General features: G+C 42.8%; 1 protein-coding gene across 5 annotated transcripts in view; it reads left to right on the top strand.

Annotated features, from left to right (window-relative positions):
* The first annotated feature begins 13,774 nt into the window (after nt 1–13,774).
* LPAR1 (lysophosphatidic acid receptor 1) overlaps nt 13,775–23,309 on the top strand; it is a 124,706-nt gene continuing 115,171 nt past the window's right edge. For 2 of the 5 annotated variants that reach the window (XM_037035910.1, XM_037035911.1), the window contains exon 1: nt 14,355–14,581. The gene's annotated coding sequence lies outside the window, so the exon portion shown is untranslated. Of the gene's footprint in view, nt 13,796–13,972; nt 14,276–14,354; nt 14,582–15,338; nt 15,360–23,309 lie in introns of those variants that run through there. The other 3 variants (XM_037035915.1, XM_037035912.1, XM_037035914.1) reach the window with 3 other exon arrangements.

Genomic DNA, 23,309 nt, shown 5'->3' with positions numbered 1-23,309 from the left:
TTTTACTGTATGAAAATCTCCTTGCATTTCTAATAATTTTTGGTTTGGATAATGAATGTAATACTGTTTGATATACAAAAGGTTCATTACTATATATTTTTGATAAATTACCACTACTATCCTTTTGATAAATTATACTATGAATTATCCATCTCCATCTTACTTAAATTTTCCCTTGAATATTACTTATCCTGATCTTAATAATGCCATCCATAATATTTTAAACTAGCATTTACCTAGCACTTTTCCATTCTGCTTATTTTCAAACTTCTATTTTTATTTCAGGTCTGCTTCTTTTAAACAGCCAATAATTGTTATTTTATTTAAACACTCAACCTTTGCAAATTTTTAAAAAATATTTTTCATCAATACCTGTACCCACATGTACTCTCTGATTATTTAAGAATAATTCTCAGATGATACATAAATATTTTTAAAGAGAAGAACTCTTTAAAAATAACCATAATACTATTGCCACATCTAAAAATTAATAATACTTGCTTAATTTCAAATATCCAGTGACAATTTCTATTTCCCAATTGTCTTATTTTTCAAACATAGTTTATTTGTTTGAATCAGGGTCTGACTAATATATTTAAACTGGTCAATGTTTCTTAAATTCCATTCAATCTAAAGTTCCACCTCTATCTCTGTGTTTTTTCTTAGTCCTCTGCCCTTCAATCAAATTCCTCACCTAAAACTGTCCCAAGTTGAGATGTCTATAGAGAGCCTTTGGACTTGACAATGAGTGATACTCTTCACTGGTAGCCTTCCACTTATTTTATATTTTTCAGGTTTCATCAGTCTGCTGGACAACAAGTTATTTATCCCTATTGCTTCTGCTATATCTAGTAGTTTCACTAGCTATGATATATAATGAATAAGAATTACATATAGTTATTTATATAAGCTCCCTAAAAAACTTCACTTTCCTGCTTTCTGCTGTTGCATATTGGGGTTGGGAGAGAGGGTGAAATTAGTGGTGAGCGATTTGATCAGTCTCTTATTATACCATTATGGTATAATGGTATAATAAGCCCAACCCCACTAGTTCAAGCTCTCTAGAACATGTGTACTTGGAATCTCTTCATTTTCAGCTGTTGGCCTTAGTTGCCCATTTTTGTAGAACTGGAGAATTTTACTCAACACCCTATTAGATAAACATAGAATTTGATCTCTCATATCTCTCCTCCATATTCTTTATTTTTCTCTATTAAATATTTGACCTCTGCTTTTTTGCTTGGTATTAATAATAATAGCTAACATTTAAGTATTTTATGTGTCAGGCATTTAGATTTTGTATAAATTACCTCATTTAATTCTCATGGCAATCCAATAAAGGGATGATTGGCTCATGGTTATAGATGAGGACTCAGCACCTAGAATCAATACCTCTGATATATTCTCTAAGGCGTAGAATAGGTAAGGCATTTGTCACACAGTAGTAGCAAGACCTTGTTCACATTAATGAGGACAAAAGAGAGAGCAGAAAGTCTTGTTTTATCATTGTTCTCTTGGAACAAGATAGATTTCTGTAGTTCAGACTTAAACAACTTATTGTGGGGCAAAGTGGTTAAGACTCTGAAACTTTTTCCTGGGTTGGAATAGTATTTCTACCACTCACTGCTGACCTGACCTTAGGTAAGTCACTTGATTTCACTGTTCCTTAGTTTCTTCATCTATGAAGTAGAAATAACAATAGTATTGACTTCACAGAGTTGGTACGATGCTTGTATGCACAAGGATAATATGTACAAAATGTTTAAAATAGAGCAAGATTTATGAACATAACGTAAGAGCGACATACATAGAAAAAAACTCAGCTACTATTATTTAGTTTTTCATGAATATTAATGTATGAATTCAGTGAACAAAGTGAGGGAAGTATTCTTCAGTAGCAAGTTCCATGAAGAAACAACCAAAGCACAAAACCCACATTTTCTTTTTATGAATCCTGCCCAAATTATCCACATCTGAGTAAGAAAGTGGGAATGACATACTAATGGAAAAACAGGCTAATAAGCCTACCCTAGTTTCACATTCAAGGGGCGGAATAATTTATGGGAAAGCTCTTAAGGCTTCTAAATGCTGCAATCAAATCACTATATGGAGAAAGTTACAAAATCAAATTCCAAACAATGAAAACATCAGTTCCTTAATGGAACAGTTCCAACCATCTGGCCTTCATATGTTGTTTGTAGGGGCGGCTATTGTATAGACATAATGACCCAATCCCACCTCTAGGCCAGAAGCTGCATGAAGGAAGTTCAGCCTGGCCATTTGTAGTTGGTTAACATTACCAGAAAAGTTTTCTTTTTAAAGAGAACACAAAAAGAAGGAGCTTCAAATATTTATACATTTGTAGGGTGCAAGAAAGTGGGCAGATTTTAACACCTCAGAAATAAATTTTTTCTCCAAGGCCATTTTTATAAAAGAAGTGTCCCATTACATGGCTGGATAGATAGAGTCTTGATGATAATCACTTGTTTTTGCAAAACAGATTTAAATTAAATATTTCATAATTTTCTTACTACAGCTTAAAACTGGTTTTGAGTAAAACTTGAAACACAGAAAGTACTGACATTTCATTTTCTTTGAGTGAACTGATAATTTTGTTAACATATTGTCTTACCCCTTTATTATGGAACTTGACTTACAATAGAAGGTACCTTCATTCACTTAAAAGTAATTAATCCAACAAGTATTTACTAAACCTCTACTAAGTGCTAGATAGTAACTAAGGCATACCTATTTAATAGAGTGTAAAAAGACAGGCTCTTAAGAAATAAGAGCAGGTGTGTTATAAAAAGGGAAGGTTGATCTAAAATATTAATGGCAGGAGAGATTCAGCAAAGGTAATTGAATAAGATGAAAAAGAAGATGGAAGACAAAAGGAGATGTATAAGACAATTTAAAATGTGATGTAAATAAAATATACATTGGAGTGATTAAAAAGAAAAATGCTCTCCCAGGATGTGGGGGGAAGGGGCAAAGACATAAAAATGACAAGAGATTAATTAAATGGAGAGTAGAGAACAGAGAGCTGGTACATGACTAAGCCTATTTCTAAAGGAGATGGAAGAAGTGAAGTACTGGCAACGATCAACTGGGTAGTATAAGAAAACTCTTCTGAACTTATTTTACAAAGTTTTATAAATTTATTATAGAAAGATCTATTTTTGTAGATTTGAAGGGCTTTCTAAGTTAGAAGATAGTTTTCTTTTTGTGAAGAGGACAGAAGCAGTCAAAGATATGCAAAGACTATACGTACCACCCATAAAGCCTACGGAGAAATGCAAAGATTAATCTGAGCAACTGAGTTGTGTACCTAATTGAGAGCATTTAAAAGTTGTTGTTAAAAAGAGAATAAAATAAGTTAAGGGAGCCTTCAGCACCAGAAACTAAAGAGGATTACAGAATAAACCCAAGGAAATCAGTAGGAAGGATTAAGCAAAACAATTATTGAGATATACAGTAGAAAATGAATAGCACTGATAAATGTGTCCTAGATTTTTTGTAGAGAGTAAATAAAAAGATCTTTATCAAAGCAAATTATTTTAAAAATAAAATATTAATGTATTGGAGTAAACAAAGGCATAAATACTATAACAATTCTAGTTCAAGCAAAAATTTTTAAATTTATTTTTATGTTTCTAGTTCCTGCCATTTGAAAATCTCAACAAAATGACTAGACCTGACAATTATTTAAAGATAAGTAGTAAGATAAGTTAGATAAGATAGTGACTGTGCAAGCTACTTGTTACAGATACTTGTTCTCTGTGAAGTAGATGCTGAGGCTGTGTTAGCAGAGCAAAGTGTTTATTGAGAAACAGCCTCTCCAAAAGGACAAAGTGGGGGAGCAGGGCAGGGGAGGGGGAGCCACCAGATGGTTGATACAGACCCACTATGGTCTTTGCAAGCCCACTGTGGGTCTCGGGAGCAATGATGGTCCAGTAGAGAGATCCCTCACTGGACAGCAATGGCTAGGCCCTTGCACCACCCCCTTGCACCCTCCCCCCACTTGCTCAGTCATTGGCCATGGTCCACCATGAGAAGAGCATCATCTAAGAAAAATGTGGTCTCATCTCAGAAGCTGCAGGGAACCCTGAACGTGCTGAAAGCCACAGACTAACAGCCAACCGCAGTCTTTGTGGCTGGTCAGTGAGTTCTTTTTGGAAATCCATGTGAATGGACATCTCCGTGTCTTACATAGTCCACTTCTTGCTCCACGTGGATCCACTTCTCCAAACTTGTTGAGGTAACAGCACCTCCCAGGTATTTTGTGGGCCTCTCATCCTGAGGAAAATCATAGAGGAGATTTGTGGGATCAAATACAGCCTTCATCAGCAGTTAGTGTCCCAGCCACAACTGGTACTTAATCTTCTTCCTCAGCTCCCCTCACCATTAGACATTCTAAATTTCCTTCACCCTCAGCTGACATCTCCAGCAGTCTTTGTAACTTATGGCATGGTGTGACCCAAACTCTCCAACGTAGTCTTTGGTAAACATAACCTTTAGTTGCTATACTTGTCCATTCATAGTCACAACTAGACAGAAGAGTACCAAGAAGCATCCACCTGGGCTACGTGAGTTCCACACTATTCATCCCTCCACAACCCCCATTTAATAAAGGTGGTCCTGTCTTCTCCTGCTAATTATCAGGGTGAATTACCTGTGAAAGGTGACTGTACTTCTTGTCTACTGGTCTCCGGACACAGGGCCCCAAACTGGCTGGACAGCAATCACAGCTTACATTTTAACAGGACTTTTGCTCTAAGACTTTGACCCTGGTAAGAGTGCAGAAGCACCATGGCCCACAGTGGCCACTGAGAGTGATGTGTCCACCCTCTCACTCCATGGACCCATGTATTTTTCCTATTGGTGACAAAGCACCACAAAGAGATGTCTCTGATCCAATGCATGTCCTACATCCTGAAAGATAGTTCTCTGACTTTGCTGAGTACTGTCTCCAAGTTGAAGCTTCATCTGTGTCTTTAGCAGGACATTCCATTTCTCCACAGGAAGCTTCTGGATGGCGCCATATGTGACAGGACCACACGATTCATTCTTGCACCTTCTTCACTGTAAATGAAATGCCTTGGTTGAATGTTGTATGGGATTTCATGCCTGTGGATCAAGCATTACATAAGCCTTGGATTGCGCTGCTGGCTGAGAGGCCCTGAGGGCATGAATGGCAATGCCAACCTTTTTCAGAATAAGTGTCTATTCTTCTGGGAATGAACCACAAGCCCTTCTAGGATGGAAGGTGCCCAACCTAGTCAACTTGCCACCAAATTGCCAGGTGGTCCCCTCAAGAAATAGTCCATACCAGAGGCTCAGAGTTGGTCCATAATTTGGTTGTGAATTGCTCTCTGTTGCTGGCAGTTTGGACATGTGGAGGCAGCATTAGAGAGATCAGCTTTGCTTCGTGGCAGTCTGTGCTCTCAGACCCATGCGTACGTAGCCTCCCTCTCTGCCATGTAGAACTTCATTTCTGTGTCCATTGTGCTGCTTACAAAGGTGGCCTCAGCGTTCCTGCTTGTGCAGATGAGCAAGAATTTTACCTCTCCCCTCTCCTTCACCAGTTGGAAGAATTTTATGGAAGGGAGAAGATCATGTTCATTCAAGTTCATTTGGGAATAGATTATGATACTCAATGCAATCTACGCTTGCCAAAACCTATACCCAATAGGTATGATCCATGCTCTCTGTCTAAATTTCTACAAGTCAGTGCAGATCACTCTGGGAAGAAGTTCAGTTATTGTTATTGCTATTAATCTTTCAGAAACTTAGAGTCCCACACATGGGTTTTGAAGCTAGCTTTTCACAGAACTTTTTATAGATGCTGTCTTGGAAATTAGAGATAAATTAGCCTCATCAGCAAGTTCTGTCAAGGCTCAATTGCTATCACTTCATTTCCCTGATCATACTGCATCTTCCCAGGGATGTTAAAGGGCCCTGTGTTGCTGTTCAGACTTCTTACAGCCATCTATACTCTGTGAATTAGCAGTGATTTCTGCGAGGTCAACTCTTGTCAGCATAGTAATCCTTCCAAGATTATGGCCATATCTTATGTAAAATTGGTTCCTATTCTAAGATTGTAATATTTCCATTGTGCAAGCAAGAGGTGGCCAAGGGTTCTTAACAGTCATGGATGAGAAGTTCACACTTAGTGGGTGTTATAGGCTGAATTGTGCCTGTCCCCACCCCGCCAAATTCATTTGTTGAAGTGCTAACCTCTACTGCCCAAGAATATGACTGTATTTGGAGACAGGGCCTTTAAAGAGGCAATTAAGGTAAAATGAAGTCAAAAGGGCAGGCTCTAATCCAATAGTACCGGTGTCCTTATAAGAAGAGGAGATTAGAACACAGACACACAGACTGGGGGAAATTAGGTGAAGACACGTGGAGAAAACAACAACCGGCAAGCCAAAGATAGAGGCTGCAGGAGAAACAACTCTGCCAACACCTTGATCTTGGGCTTCTGGCCTCCAGAAGAGCAGGGCAATACAATTCTGTTGAGCTCAGTTCTTTTGTAGGTCTTTTCTATTCTTGGGGAATTAAGATCTCCCCTTTATAGATCAGTCACCATTCCGGAGTTTCATATAATGTCACCATATTAGTACCATCTGGCACTGGTCCTTAGAGGTCGCCTCTGAGGCTTCCTTGGTTCAAGTTCACTGCTGCTATGCTACCTATGGAATGTGAGCACCTTTTACTAAACTAGTCTGGTTTCATCTACTTAAACACTCCTTGCAGTTTTTTCTTCTCAAGGGTCTGCCGGTCTCCCCAACAGCATTGCCAGGAAGCAGGGCAAAGGCACCCGCTGCTCTTGGGGTACGCCAATCTCTTTTGCTCTCACACTCCTAGAGTATTGTTTTCCTTCTGGTATATGCACGCCTTCTCTGCCTGTAAATCCCTTTTTCCTAAACGCTTAGGCTTTCTGTAAAAATTTTTGGCTTTTCCATTTGCTGTTTGCCACATACTTTCCTAAGCAATGAGCTCAGAGTATATGACTATTCAAGGAGAGGAAAGTGGAAATACAGGGAGAAAAAAATGTGGAATAAAATCTAAAAATATAGTTGTGTCGAGTAAGTACTATATCCCACTAAAGACAGAAGAAACTATACTGTTGATGACAGAAATATATTTTTTGGTTATATAGAATTATCAATAGATTGCTAGCTGTGGAAAACCACAGGCTTTATACACAGAAATAAACTACTGACTTGTTTATTATAGTTAATTTTTCTTAGGACATGTTTATAGTGTGTTTTGGTTTTACATCAGATACAGTCATTTTCTGCTCCCAGGTGTTACAGTGTTTATATGTGTTTAGTCACACCTATAGCCCCCTACAGGGGTCTGGCACAAAGAACACCCCTACTTATTATAAAATCTTTTATTTCAAAATCATAAGCTATAATCTAATGCTGTAACATAGTAGTATCACACTCAAGTACACCATATAACATTTTAGGTGAAATGTTCCAACTAAAACTATACATTATTATACACGTATTATTACCCTACCAACCACACTCATGCAGGCTTTACTTCTGCTGGACTTTGTATATTAGTTTAAGTCAAGGTAACTGATAGGTTCCCAAAATTTAGCGGCTCACGGAACAAGAAACTTCTTTCCACGTAATGGTCCAGAGTGGGTGTTACATCAGTTGAGAGACTCTCCTTCCCCTGGACACTTAGGTGTCAGGACTTTTGGCTGCCTGTCACCTTCAACCCATGGCTTTTGAGCTAGGTATATGCATTGTCATCACCATCAACCAGAATAGTCAAGAGCACGAGGGAACCCATGGGAGGGCGTGTTATCCGTAGTCCTAGAATTGACAGAAGTCACTTAAGCTCACGTTCTATAGGAGAGAACTTAAGTGCCCTCAACTAACTGTAAGACAGGCTAGGAAATCTCGTCTAGCTGGGGCCAAGGAGGCAGGAACGGGTAATGTCGTGAGAGGCCTCTGATAGCACGTGTATGCTCCACCTTGATCATCAGTACGGCACTTCCATAGCTTTAGCTAGGTTCTGAAAGGGCTCTACGACCGAAAATGTTTCAGAGCTTTTGTTAAGGGGCCACAGTAGCTGCTACTACCCTGTTCTAGAAGGTATAATAGGCTATCAAATCGAAACAACAGAAAGGACATAAAACACACAGGACTTAGGAAACCCTGCCGCCCCATTTTTGCCCAAGATAGCACAGTACAGTTTATATTCCTTGGAACACTCACGGCAGGTTATGAGGCAGACATCATAGCTGCTGGAGCTCACAAGGACTCAGTATATTAAAATCAGACATATTTTATTTGGAAGAAAGGAACAGACTCTTTCATGGTTTGCGCTTTTTGTACTTCATGTAAGAAATTTTTCTCTACCTCGAAATGATGAAGATATTCTAAAGTCTGGAAGTTTTACCTTGTAATTTATGTATTTACATCATTAAGAACTGATTTTTGTTTACAGTGTGGGGCACAAATCCCATGTTTGTATTTTAATATATAGTGTATATATAATATATATTGCTAATTGTTTCAGTGCCATTTACTCAGGAGAACATCTTCAATGCACTCATTTACCTTGACTCATCTGTCATTTATGTGTGATCTGTTTCTGAACCAGCTATTCTCTTTCAGTAGATTATTTACCAATCACTGCTCTGACGCCACATTATTTCAACTGGCGAGGCTTTAGGATATTATGCTATCCCGAGGGCAAAATTTCTCTCCTTGTGCATCTATGGACTAATCTCAGATATTCTTGGCCTCTTCTACTTCTATGTGACTTTTAGAATCACTTTGTCAGGGTCTGTGAAAACCCCTAATGCAATTTGGAGTAGGTTGTTTTGTGTTTATGAAGTCTTCTCAATGAACATGATGGATCTTTTCATTTATTTAGGAGTTTTTGAAAACGATTCTATTTATTTACTTTTAGAGAGGGGAAGGGAGGGAGAAAGAGAGGGAATCATCAATGTGTGGCTGCCTGTCACACACTCCCTACTGGGGACCTGGCCCACAACCCAGGCATGTGTCCTGACTGGGAATTGAACCAGTAACACTTTGGTTTGCAGGCCAGCACTCAATCCACTGAACCACACCAGCCAGGGGAAATTTAAGAATTTTTATGCATTTTAGTAAAGTGTAATTTTTACACATTTATATTAGTTTTTATCCAAATTATAGTAAAGATTTGTTGCTTTCACAGTGAGACCTTTAAAAATGTATTGTTTCTAATGGCTGGGGCTTCTTTGTATGTTGATCTTTTATTCAGCAGTGTTGTTAAACTCGCTGATTTGCTCTAATACTTTATTGCTTGGATTTCTTAGTAGACAAGTATATCATCTATAAATCATGTTCTTCTTGTTTTCTATACTATATCTTCAGTGTGTGTGTGTGTGTATGTGTGCCCATTGCGTTGGCAATGGCCTTCAGTACAAGGTTGAGTAGAAATGGAACTGCTATCCTTGTTTTGTTCCTAACTTTTAAAGGCAAGTGTTTCATGAATTAACATTAGGATAATGCTTCTAGAACTAGGTTGCCCAGGAAGTTCCTCCCTTTCCATTCTTACATTCTGGTATTAACCCTTCTTACATTATGATATCAACCCAATGTGCTGATAATTTTAAAATACATGTTGCTGAACTTGGTTTGATAATAGTGTATGTATAAAATACTTACTTCTTTTGAGATTAGCCTGTCATTTTCCTTTCTATGTTTTTGCCTGAATTTTGCATAAAGATTTTATTAACTCATAAAATAAAGTGGGTACTTTTCTTTTTTTCCTGTTCTTTGAAACTATTTGAATAGAGTTTATTTGTCTATGATGGTCTGTTATCCTTCCCACTGAAATTTGGATCCTTTTTGTAGGTAGATTTAGAAATACAAGTTCACATTTTTTAATGCTTATAAATATATTCCTGTTTTAATTTTTTTGAATCAGTTTTTTGTAATTTACATCTCACTAAAAGTACCAACTTCAGTTGTTTTGGATTGTCCGCAATATTCTCTTAGTATTAAAAAACTACTGAAACTACAATTAAAATCTCTTTCATAGTCTTGTTTCTTTTTCTTGCTTGTTTCATAGTCTTTCTTTCCTTTTTCCCCACCATCAGTCTTACTAGAAACTTACCTATTTTATTATTGTTTTATAGAACTAGCTTTCTGTTTTGCAACCCTTTCAATGATGACTTTGTATCTATGTCTATTTTTAGCTCTTGAATTGTACATCGAACGCACATACTTTTTTGTTCCTCAGTTTCCCCCCTTTGTTTTAGATCGAAGCCTTTTCATCTGTGTGAGGAAGACGACAGGATTTGCTTGCCTTTGATCTAGTTCAGGAATTATCACCCAGATTATTCGTGCAGAAACGTGAGGTAAGAAAAGAAGGTGAGCACAGAGTCACCCTTCAGGCCGCATGCAGTCCAGGATGGCGTTGAACGCAGCCCAACACACAATCGTAAATTTACTTAAAACATTATGAGATGTTTTTGGTGACTATGTCGCAGTGTATTTAATGTGGGGCCCAAGGCAACTCTTCTTCCAGTGTGGCACAGAGACGCGAGAATGCGGGACACCCGTGCTAGGGTTTTCATTCCATTACAGTCTAGTCTCCTACGAGATTGCCATGTGCGTGATCCTCGCTCCTGCGGTCTCCTTTTGCCACTTCTACCCCAAAGAGTGTGGTTTTCTTTTCTTTTTTAAACTAAATTGGGCTGCCTCGCCCACCTCTGCCGCTGGCCTTTGAAAGTAGAAAGCTTCCCTAAGGAGAATGTTTTCTCTCTGGCCAAGAGGAAAAACACTGGAAAGACACGAATGCCCCATTTTAGGAGGAAGACACCTACGCCCGGCCGAGGGACATCTGACAAGCTTCCCTGAGCAGGCTGAGTTCCCCTAGGGGGATCCTTTCACCAGAATATATTCTTTGAATTAGTCTTCGCATGGAAATGGGCTGGAGGGCAAGTTTCCAACAGATCTTTTTGGCTGATAGTTTTGATTACTCTCTAGCAGAAAATTTCAAAGGCTTTTTGCCAGACAGAAGGAGACATGGGGAGGAAGGGAGAACAGAACCCAAAGCAGTGACAACCAGGTTTTCAATCCTAAATGCTTCATAAATTATAGTCCTTGGACCACTAAATAACATCGATAATTGGACGAAGTCTATTGTTTTCTTTAAGATGTTAATGTAAACCAAGCTTGAAACGTTCTCATTAGAATTCTCTTCGTTTTGCTGGAAATCTCACGTTTGACCGCACCAGCTGTGTATTTGGCTCCGCTGAAGTCATTTGAAGAAACAAACCTAGAGAAACATTGCCTGGCAGGGGATAACAGGAAGGTTAGCACAGAAAGCATTAGGGTGACTCTCCAAGAAAGGGAATGAAATCTGAATGGCGAGAGGACCACGGACAGAAAGAAAAAAAAACCCATTAAAGAAGGCATACCAAGGTCATCCTTTGTCTCTGTTGAAACAACATCATCCACTCAGTGTTTTTTAAGAGGCCTATTCAAAAATATTATCTTACTTTGATAAAGAAACTTGGAACCCAGTAAAATACTGTTACTGGTATTACCCCATTTCACAGATGACAAATCAGGCCACAATGGAACAGGCTCATCTGGAACATAATACTAACTCTCCGGGCTGAACAGGGTTTGGTTTTGAAGTTATTGACCTGAAACTGGCTGCAGAGCAGACACTTTCTGACAGGCCCACACTCGTGAGGAAAACAGGTCTGTTCAGGCTGACCTAGTATTTTGTCCTCCATTTCATTTTAGGACATGGTAGACCAAATAAAGAGGAAATAAAGTGTTTTACAGAGAATACCTTGGAACTCTTCAATACATGTTTTTGTGGACAGAACTCCGTGTTTGATGTTAGGAAGGACCACAGACTAATCAATTACAGCAGTTACTATATAATCTGAGCAGAAGCAGCCATATTCCTTAAGACAGGAGAGGGAAAATCACTGTACTGCAAACTGTCCAAGTTCAATGATAGGCAAGAAACTTATTTTGATGTTACCTTTGATTTATGAGGAAGGGCTAAATATTGGAATAATGATTATACTAATGATTTAATATTTATTGATATAATTAATAACAATAACTATTTAAAATAAACATTTGAAATATTCTCCTCACTAGAAGATATAGAAGTTTTGGTTTTGAGAAACCTAACAATAAATAAAAAGAGTGTGTAGTAAGAAGGAGACAGGGAAATCAACCCAGTGATTTTTCTGAGTTGGTGAAAGTTATCCTTGAAACGAAAGCCTCTTGCTGTGTATCTACTTTGCTTAACAATATATAGTTTTTATCACACTTAGATTTTACAGTGGATATTTTCTTCCTGGTCGTCATGGAATGTACTTTTAGAGTTTTAGATCAACTCCTCCCAGTATTTGTGAGGTAAGAGTATATGCTTTTTCTGCATGCCATACATGAATACGTGAGGGCTGTGCATGAATTAAGTTTTCCTATTTGTTTCATATTTTCAGTGGATTGCTGTAAAATAAATCATAGACTGGTAGGAAAGGAGAAAAAGCAGAATCATTTAAAGCTGATTTTTAAAAAAGGGGGATTTGATCAATTGTTTTAGAAGGAAGCAGCTTCAGATGGCAGTCAGGGCTTAGCCTTGGGCGTCCCGGGAAAACCACGAGGCGGGCTCCGTGGGGGTGGTCAGCAGTCTCCGGCGGTGGGGACCCTCGTGGCCACTTGGAAGCACACCTCCTGGAAGCCCGAGGCCTTTCCATTTCCTCCGAGAAGGTTTCCCCTCCCGCGCAGTGTGGTCTAGTCCCCTCCCCTTTCTGAGAAGCCCGCGGTTTCGAGTGACCCCCACCAACGCCGCCCTCCCTCGCTGTTCTGCCTTTCTTTCTTGGATGTAGTTGTATCAGTCCCGCCAGGTCCCCAGCGGTCATACCGCTGTCGTGGCCTTCTAATATCCGGAGAGAGTTCACTAAGCTTTTTATTCCTAAGCAGCTAATTTCGAAGTGTGGCAGCTTTAGCAGAGGAGTGAGAGCCAGAGAATTTGCCAACCCTTCGGAAATCCCGGGAAACCAAGGGTGGGAGGGGGTGGGGGGTGGCGCGGCTGGACACCCCCCCCCCCCGGGACTGGGTGTCGTTTTAGGGCCCGGGCTGCCGCTTTCCCAGGTGATCCCCAGGCAGGAGTCCCGCACCGCTCCCGCCCACACCTCCAGGTGTGCATTCCCCGCCCTTCATTACTCTTCTAACACACTGATAGTTCGCCCTTGCAAAGTTTCACCGGGAAAGCGGAGGAGAAATTTATAACCATGGACAGAGGGGACTAAGGGAGCCTGGCCACACTTGCTTTGGTCTGCAGACCCAGCCAGTCCATCGGAAACTCGGAGACGAGCGCACCTTTGCAGCGGCAAAGTCTGCAGCCTCCGAATAAAGGCTGTGCTGGGAGGAACTCTGTGCCTTCTGTAAAGTTTAGAGACTGAACTAAGAGAGGCCATGCTTCAGGGGTTTTGCGGGCCCTGCGATGTTTTCCAGAGCTTTTCAAGTGGGAGGAGACGAGCAACAAAATGAAAATGCAGTGTGTGAGGGAGCCCACCGGAGTCCTGCCGGCTGTCGGGCCCTGAGGTGAGTTCTGGAGGACGTGGGGGTGGGGACCCCAGGCTGGTGGCCGAGGGTGTGTCTGCTCCCGGGAGGAGGCGGTGACTGGGGGCTGGTAAAGTAATGAATGGGAGGCTTGGGCGCCGGGGCGGGAAGTTCGGTGAATGAATGGGGGAAGGGGATCGCCGACGCTAAGGGCTCTGGGGGTGTCACAGCAGGTAAGGGAACGAGCTAGGGGGAGGAGGGGTCGGGGGTGCGGGAGTCGCTGACTTGTGCTACGTGGAGCTAGCAGAAAAGAAAGGAGGCGGGGAGGAAGGCGGCTGGCGTCCTGCCTCTTTGGCCCTCTCTCGGCGCCCCCTCTCCAGGGGCCCCTGCCCTCGCGCCAAAGCCGGAGCAGTTGGGGCCGAGCCGAGTTTGACGCTCCGGGAGTCGTGACTCCCCTGTCCCCCTGCAGAGCGCTGCCTGGATCTTGGGCAGCCTGGACTCCGCCGCCCCGAGCCCTCCGCGGCCTCCCGGCCTTGCGCGGGACCCCGGCAGAGTGGGCGCAGGGGGTGGCCCGGCTCCTGGCGACAGTCGAGGGGCGGGCCGAGAGCTGGTTTGGCTGGTCGAGGTTGGGGGGACGCAAGGACTGACCACGCAGCTGGAGGCCAGCCCGAGGGCGGCGAGAGCCGGACTCCAGGCGGTCGGGGCAAGCTCAGGTAAAGAGGCGGGTGCGGGGCGGGGAGACAGCGCCCCTTGGGCTCCGAGCCAGTGGCGGCGGAGTCGCCTCCAGCGGGTTAGGATCGCTCTGTCTGGCGACAGGCGGGCTTTGTGGTTGTGCGTGCGAGTGTGTGGGTGTGCGCGCGCGCGCTCGCCCGTGTCGGGTGTGGGTGGGTGTGCGTTCCTGCGAGCCGGCCTGCAGGAGGCGAGGCTGTCCTGGCCTCCCTAACCAACCAGTTGACCGAGCCCTGGGAGGGAAGTTGCTGCAGACGCCCGGGCCGCCGGCCCTCCTGTACCCCCGCCAGGTTAGTGCGTCCAGGGGCACACCCAAGTGACACGTAGGTGGCCTTGAGTTACCTGGGACCGGGTGGGGGCATGGGAAGGCTTGCCGGGGGCGCTGAAGATCCCTCTAAAGCCGCGTCCGGGTGGACGTGGACCGCAGGGTGTCCCCACACCCAGCGGCTCGGATCTCCCGTACCACTTGCTTCTTACCGGCAACTCAGTAGTCTGTCCCGGGCTGAGGGCTTTAAACCTAAGAGTCTGTCCATCCGCTTAACAAACACGCTTAGCAAGTAACTGGAAAATCTAAGGCGAGGGAGTGACCTGGCTTGGAGATGGTGGTTTTGAAATCAACGGGCTCCTTTGGTTTGTGTAAGACTAGCTTGTGTTGAATGAATTTAAAATTTATTGTTGTTTTCCTTTGCTGCCACTCGGCCTTTTGATGTGTAGGAATGACGGCATCCAGGACTTGTTGCTTTCAGTCTGGGGCCCGGAGACTTGCTTTCTGCTGCTACTTCTGCTCTTCTTTCTTTTCCTCTTCCTTGCAATCCACGTCCCCCCCCCGCCCCCCTCCCCCGTAAATGTGGGTTTCCAGCGAGCGTTCACTTATTAAAACTTCACCATGAATGTGTTGCATCCCGTTGAAATAGGTGCATCTTTGCAAAAGGGCATATTGAAAATACGTAACTGCAGTTGTTAGAGCAAAAACCCTCTATTCCTTCAGGCTCTAACAGTCCGGGGTTTTCATCGACTTGCGTTAGTTAGTGCCGTTTGCCCGGTGGAAGCATGACTGTGAAGTGAGAGGTCTGTGATTCAGAGCCTGCAGTTTTGGTGAAAGGGAGGCCCTGCAGTGGAAATACTGATAAGTTCTTGGAAGGAAACAGTGTCTTGTCCAATTGAAGAGTGAGCCCCAATGAAAAAGGGTGCATACTGGAGTTACGGCTGTTTGGATCGAGGTAAATTCCATTGCTCATTCACTCACTCCCTCTCACTGTGCCCACTAGTTGTTTCAGTCCCGTTTCTCCAAATCCGGGTAGGAGTGAGCATATTTGCCCCCAACACAAAATTGTCACCAACAACCAGCGTTATAAGCATGTTACAGCTGTTATGGTATCTTTCTTGATACCATTTAATTCTAAGATATAGAAGCCAAGTAGCAGGAGAAAGAAATATTGTGTGGCGGGAAGGCCAGGACTGAGGGGCCAGGCAGGAGGACTGGGCTGTCACGATTCAAGCCAGTGCGCACGCCGCGTCCCCTAGTGGTGTGACCTTAGCCGGTCAGGTCAGCTCATTCTCCTCCTTCTCCCGGCGCTCATCTAGAAAATGGAGGGGTTTGATGATCTTTGCCGTTCCTTCCAGCTCCCCAAGTGGCTAGAGACCGGTGGGTGGCTGTCCCGTGTTAGAATAGTAGGAAGAGGGTAGAGGGGAGGTGTGAAGGGGTTGGGCCTGGAGGAAAGTGAGAGGACAAGAAGGCCAGGAAGGTGGAGGAAAACCAGCGGGAGGAGATGCCTAGAGGGGGAAGAGCCTTGAACTGGGAGTTCATTTTTCTCTTTATTTCTTCCTCCAAAAGGACATCGGGGGTACTGCCCCCCCCCCACCAGCCTTCCACTACTCTTATTTAAACGGTGTGAACCTGCTTAGCTTTAAAATCAAAGAGACCCTTACAGCTGACCTATGCTCCTTCTAATCTGCAGTATTGTCTCAGCCAGTCAGTGGCCGCCCAGGGCTGTGGGCACTGCGCCTGGGTCTNTTCATTTTTCTCTTTATTTCTTCCTCCAAAAGGACATCGGGGGTACTGCCCCCCCCCCCCCACCAGCCTTCCACTACTCTTATTTAAACGGTGTGAACCTGCTTAGCTTTAAAATCAAAGAGACCCTTACGGCTGACCTATGCTCCTTCTAATCTGCAGTATTGTCTCAGCCAGTCAGTGGCCGCCCAGGGCTGTGGGCACTGCGCCTGGGTCTCAGGATCCCTGCGAATGATGGGAGAAAATAACAGAGGTGGGGATGTGGGTGGCAGCTCGTTTGGCAACTTGCATTTTAAAACTCCTGTTTTCTCGAACCAGACGATCGCAGTTCGATTCCCAGTCAGGGCACATGCTTGGGTTGCAGGCCAGTTTCCTGCAGGGGCCAGTTCCCAGCAGGGGATGCAGGAGAAGCAACCATACATTAATGTTTCTCTTCCTCTCTCCTTTCCTTCCCCTCTAAAGATAAATAAATAAAATATTAAAAAAAAAACTTCTGTTTTCCTTTGAAGTTAATATTTTTCCAAAGAGTAAGTTGATTACAAAAATTACACCATAGTAGTTTCAAGGTTTTCCTGAATCTGTTCTGTTACACCTACTGGTGAATTGAGAGAAAGTAAAATCCTTACTTACTAAGTCTTTTTTGATACATAATGACATTCAGTCTGGTAGTGGCCGTTAGGGCCAGAAACCTATTTCGAATGCTTTGTAGGGCAAGTTGCAATCTGGGAAGAATACACTGTCATTTTTACCGGGAAGCACCAAGTGGTCAGGAAATCACACGAGTTTTGAAATTTAGTTTGAGGTCATGATTTGAATGTCTGTGCCTGATATGTAGCCTTTCTTTAATTTTCTGGTACCAATATGCATATGTACTTGAGAAACATGATTAATTTTATTTTTTATTTTACTCTATTTTTAAGATTTTATTTATTTATTTATCTTTAGAGAGGAAGGGAAGGAGAGAAGGAGAGAAGTATCAATGTATGGTTGCCTCTTGTGCATCCCCTGCTGGGAACTGGCCTGCAACCCAGGAATGTGCCCTGGCTGGGAATTGAACTGCGATGGTCTGGTTTGTAGGCCCAAGCTCAATCCACTGAGCTATACCAGCCAGGGCGGAACATGATTGATTTTAAAAGTGAAGTGTGATGTGGTGAAAACCCGAATGCAAGCTCTTGGTTTAATTTGAAGGTTTTCTGCTCTGGCCTCTCTGACTCGGCCTCACATTCCCATTTGTTTTCTTCTTTTTATGCATGTTACCTAAAAAATCCCTGTCGTGTTATTGGTTAACCATTTCATGGAGAGCCGTTGTGGATGGCTTAGAGTCGAGCTGAAAGGAGGAGGAAGTTTTAATTCAGTAAGCAATGACTGAATTCCTCCTCTAGAGAAGATGCTAGAATGATTCAAAGGAGGGTCTCGAAAGGGCTGCAGTGCCGGGAAAGGGTGCAGCTCACTTCAGTACAGCAGCTGGATTGCGTAGCTGGGTGGCAGTTGTAGAACCCAAGAACCTTGGCATGCCAGGGAGTGGAAAACTAAATTCTGACTTTGGGGCTTCTGAAAGGGGCTTGAAGGATGCAAACGATGCATCTTGTAAAAGATGAACGTCAGGGGTGAGGGTGCGGCTGGAGCCCAGGGTAATGAGAGCTGGGAAGATACAAGGTGGTACATTATGGGGGGGGGGGCTTGGGTGTTATTTTAAGGAGTTGTGCTGTGCAGGGTGAGGAAGGGAAAGTAGTATTTAACCCCAAGATGTAGGAAGACACCGAGTAACACATACTGAGGCATCGTGAGAGGGGGGAATGACTGAGAGGTGATGGGGCTTTTGTTCTATCACATTCCATTGTAACCCCTGTCTGGTGAGTTCTGTCTAGGGCATTGTTGCTGGCTGATCCTGATTATGTAGGAGCTGCAGAATAAATGGATGTGTGGTTTCTCCCCATCTGCCACAATTGAGAGTGAGTTTTCTACTTTTGAGAAATTTAATTTAGTTAAAATTAGTGGTGCTACTGTGTTATGTCGGGACCTTTGACGCATATGGATTAAAATCACTCTCCAGGCACAGAGCTGACCAAGAAGGCATTTTGTTTTGTTTTGTTTTGTTTAGGGAAGGGCCTGCTGGTTAATGTTCACTTAAACACGACTCCACTGGCAACCAGCATTCTTGACCCTGTTTATGTTATACGTAGTATTTAACCACAGTGGTTGAGCATTCATAGCCCAGAAGAGAAAGAATGAATTAGTTTGGAATTGGGGTTAATGCCTTTGTAAAGGGTAGGGGTTTGGATGGAGGGGAGGAGGGGGAGGGAGAGTAGCACCCTGAATACTGCAGTGGGGGCTGACCCAACTCTGAAAATCTTTGTTGAGTTTAACCTCCAGTAGAAGTAGTCCGCTCAGTACTGGAGATTAATACTTCTTAAACAACATTCCTTTTGGTCATCTGCTCCCCCACTCCCCAAACCTCTAGAGCTGAGGCATCTAGTTTATCATCTCTTATATAGGAAGAATGCCTGTGGGACCCATTTTGGAGGGGTGCTTAGCAGCCCTGTAGGTTTCCTTTCACACCCCAATATCTCTGTCATGGGTAGAAATAGATGGCTTGTCAGCTGCGTGTTCAAGGTGAAGTTCATTTGGGTAAGTGTTCTAATTGCCCTTGAATCTGGAGATGCTGGGTTACCAAGGAGATAGTTAATTAAAGAAGATAGGTCAACTGCCTTTTACTATTATCTGAATACAATTTGAATGAATGATCTTCCCAGTAGTTTGCATAATCTCTACAAGAGAACTCAGTTTTGGCTTGTCGGATCATTTAATTAAGTGAGGGATCCCAAGGTTAGTTTACTGTATTTATTAGAAGGATATACTTTTTGGGGGGAAGGGCATTAAGGGATTTTACTGAAACACCTTGGCATTTTTTTCCTGCAGATTATTATGATTTCAAAGTAGCATCATTGTTGTTATTAATGACTTATGGGGATGGGTCAAAGAAAATCCTTTTAAGACTTCAGTGGTAGCTCCTGCCATCTGATCCATGGTATAGAAACTTTACCCTTGGAGTTCGTGTAAAAGTCAAATTTCTTTCAGAAATGAAAGAGGACTATTTTACTCCATGCATGGATTTAGGTTATAATTTATTTTATTTTTGTGGTGCTGTTTTAAAAAAGTGGTATAATGGTAAGACAGCCTCTTAACTTTAGTCCAGTGTTAACACAAGCACGTATAAGCCTGGGTGAGGTCGATCAGGGTGTGTTTGTTGTGTTTAATATGGAGATACAGGAAAATGATGTCAAAATCAGCCTCTTTCACTAAAAGAGGAAAAGAAAGTTTGGTAACACTTGATCATGAACCTCTTCGAGGTGGGATTTGAAACTGTTACATGAAGGCAATTTTGTTCATTATGGCCATCAAGTGTTACCTATACTGCTTTTTATTTTATCGCTTTAAATTATATTTTACCGATTATGTCATTATAGTTGTCCCAGTTTTTCCCCCTTTGCTCCCCTCTACCCAGCACCCCTACTCCCTCAGGCAATCCCTGCACCATTGTTCATGTCCATGGGTCATAGGTTTAAGTTCATTGACTACTCCATTTCTTCTACTGTACTTTACATCCCCATGGCTGTTCTGTAACTACCTACTTGTACTTCTTAACCCCTCACCTCTTCACCCCTCCCTCCCAATTCTCCATACCCCTCCCATCTGGCAGCCATCAAAACACTCTCTGTATCCATGATTCTGTCTCTGTTCTTCTTGTTTGCTTAATTTGTTTTTTAGGTTCAATTGTTAATCAATATTTATTTGCTGTCATTTAATTTTTCGTAGCTTTGTTCTTCTTTTTCTATATAACTCCCTTTAACTTTTCATGTAATAATAGCTTGGTGATGATGAACTCCTTTAGCTTTACCTTGTCTGGGAAGCTCTTTATCTGCCCTTTGATTCTAAATGATATCTTTGCTGGGTAGAGCAATCCTAGCTATAGGTCCCTTGCCTTTCATGACTTTGAGTATTTCTTGCCGATTCCTTCTAGCCTGCAAAGTGTTTTTTTTAAAAAAAAAAAAAAAAAACAGCTGACAGTCTTATAGGAACTCTCCTGTAGGTAACTCTCTGCTTTTTTCTGGCTGCTTTTAGGATTCTCTTTATCTTTAACCTTTGGTATTTTAATTGTGATGTGTCTTGGAGTGGGCCTCTGTGTACCCATCTTGTTTGGGATTCTCTGTGTTCCCTGGACTTGCGTGTTTATCTCCTTCACCAAATTAGTTTTCTTTCACTATTTTTTCAAATAGATATCCAATTTTTTACTCTTTCTCTCCTTCTACTGGCATTCCTATGATGTGAATGTTGGAAGGCTTGAAGCTGTCCCAGAGGCTGCTTTCACTATCCTCATTCTTTTTTTTGGGGGGGGGATTCTTTTTTCTTCTTGTTCTGATTGGTTGTTTTTTGCTTCCTTATGTTCCAAATCATTGACTTGGTTCTTGGCTTCATCAAATTGACTGTTGTTTTCCTGTGAATTGTTCATTATTTTAATTAATGTATCCTTTATTTCTGACTGGATCTTTTTTATGCTGTTGAGGTCCTCACTAAGTTCCTTGAGCATTCTTATAACCAGTGTTTTGAACTCTGCATCTGATAGATTGCTTATCTCCATTTCATTTAGTTCTTTTTCTGGAGTTTTGATCTGTTCTTTCATTTGGGCCATGTTTCTCTGTCTCCTCATTTTGGCAGCCTCCCTGTGTTTGTGTCTATGTATTAGGTAGAGCTGCTTTGACTCTGTCTTGGTAGTGTGGCCTAATGTAGTATGTGTCCTATAGGGTCCAGAGACACAGATTGTCCTATCAATCAAGCTGGATACTCAAGGCACTCCCTTCCTGTGGGCTGAGTACACCCTCCTCTTGTAGTTGAGCCTTGGTTGCCGTTAGCAAGTTAATGGGAGGGATTTAGCTAGGCCAGTCCATTGCAAGGACTGGCTGTGAACACTGACTACCAACCTCCACCCTCTATGGAGGACCAGCTGTGCAGGGGCAGGGTGGTGGTATCCAATGTGGTCTGTAGCTGTCTGCTAGGTTCACGGGTTCTGGGGTTTCCTGGGTTGTGCTGGCCAAAGTCAGCACCCACTTGTGTTCTGTCTGTGGCCACCCTGCATGAGCTAAAGCAACCTGAGATGACTGCTACTTGTGTCAGGCTTGGAGATTCTAAGGAGAAGCCAAGCTGTGATTCTAGGCTGGCTGTTGCTAGTGCTGGGCCTGCAGCCATTTAGCAAGAGGAGAGGGTTCTGAGGGGCTACTGAGGCCTGGCGTTGGTTGTTTGGTAGGATCTAGGAAATTGTGACCCATGTGCAAAGACCAGCCATTTATATGGAAAAGTTAGTTAACAGTTTGAGTGGGGCTGTTAGTTGGATGGGACAGAGCCTTGGGGGGATCTCCAGGGTGAGTCAAACAGTATTAGCTAGGTTGATGGAGTCTCAGATCTGGCACCCAGATGCCAGCTCTGTTGCTGTGTTGGGAAGGGCCCAGAAAAAAGACAATGGCCTCTGCCCTCCTTTCTGTCTGGGACAAAGCTGTCCCCAAGCTCTTGATGCCAGACACTTTGGTTCCTCCCCATATGCCACTGGTACTTTTCAAGCTGCTACCCCAATGCAGGAGTTTGGAGGGGATGAGTCTTAGTAAGTCCATATGCGGATTCTTTAAGGGGACTGCTGGAGACTCAAGAAGTTTCTTCCAACTGACTCAATCCCTGCTGGTTTTTGCAGCCAGAAGTTATGGGGACTTACCTACCTGGCATTCCTACCTGGAATTCTGGGCTGGGGGGCCTGGTGTGGGGCTGAGACTCCATGTTTTTGAGATATTCCTTCTGAATTTTTATCCATGGGCTGATGTGGGACCAACTTGTTCTGCGTCTCCGCCCCTTCTACCAATCTGAATGGTGGTTTCTTTAATCCTGTAGTTGTCAGACTTCCATTAAACTGGATTTCTGACAGTTCTGAGTGCTGACTGTCTATATTTTAGTTGTAATTTTGATGTAGCTGTGCAAGGAAGTGAGCCGTGTTTACCTATGCCGCCATCTTGACCAGAATTCCACCTATGCTTCTTAAAGTTTAAAATTTACTATAAAGAGACTGATACTGTGGATGATTTCTCCTTCTTCTTCCTTTTTTCTTTTTTCTTAAAGCAAGTTGCCCCTTATTCATGTCTTAAATTTCAGAACAATGGACTGGATTTGATTTAATGTAAGTCTGTTATACTCCCATTTTCTTTCTCTTTGTTTGTCCTTGACCAATGCCAAACTGCCTTCTTTCTGAAATCCTTCCCCAACAGAAGGATATTCCGGGCTCCTTGAGAAGAGAAATCAATCAAATGATTCAGGGGCAGAGGAAATAAGTTGTTTTCAGCCCAAGCAGCACATAGTTGACTGGCTATTATATAATGACCATTGTCCTAGGTACTAGGGGCAAGGAGTGGGGGGTGAATAAGGCAGGACTCCTATCCTCCCCGAGGAGCGTACGAGCATATCCACAGATGACTGCAATTCACTGTAACAAGCATGATGAAACCAAACATGAGGTACCTTATACCCAGGGGCTTAGGGTGGGTGTAGGATGGAAGGTGAGGTTGGAGGTATTTCAGGAAAGGCTCCTGGAAGGTTAGGATCTGGAAAAACCAGAGGAGATAAATCAAGAAACCTAGAAGAGGAAAAAGGGATCACAATAGTGGGAATCCAGAGGCTTTTTATCTACGGTTTTGCTGCTGTTGGGTAAATCGAAGGACCTCTCTTTTGACATCTGTAAAGTAGGAATGAGAACTGATATCTGCCTGCTAATTCTAGTTTTTATTTACTTGTTTCTGAATATAATCTTTTATTTGTTCATTTATCTATTCCATAGTGAATAGGTATTTGCTCTACACCTACCATGACTGAGGAACAGAAGAAAACAAGACCTGTAAGGTTCCTTCTCTCAGGGCACTTGCTGTCATATCATGTTAAAAGAAGTTCTTTTGAAATCCCCTCAAATATGGAGC

The sequence above is a fragment of the Sturnira hondurensis genome, unplaced genomic scaffold (genome assembly GCF_014824575.4).
Source record: "Sturnira hondurensis isolate 20B ecotype Veracruz unplaced genomic scaffold, ASM1482457v3 Scaffold0022566, whole genome shotgun sequence".
Taxonomy (NCBI): domain Eukaryota; kingdom Metazoa; phylum Chordata; class Mammalia; order Chiroptera; family Phyllostomidae; genus Sturnira; species Sturnira hondurensis.
Note: the sequence above shows the minus strand (reverse complement) of the source record. Positions and strands in the feature narration are given on the sequence as shown.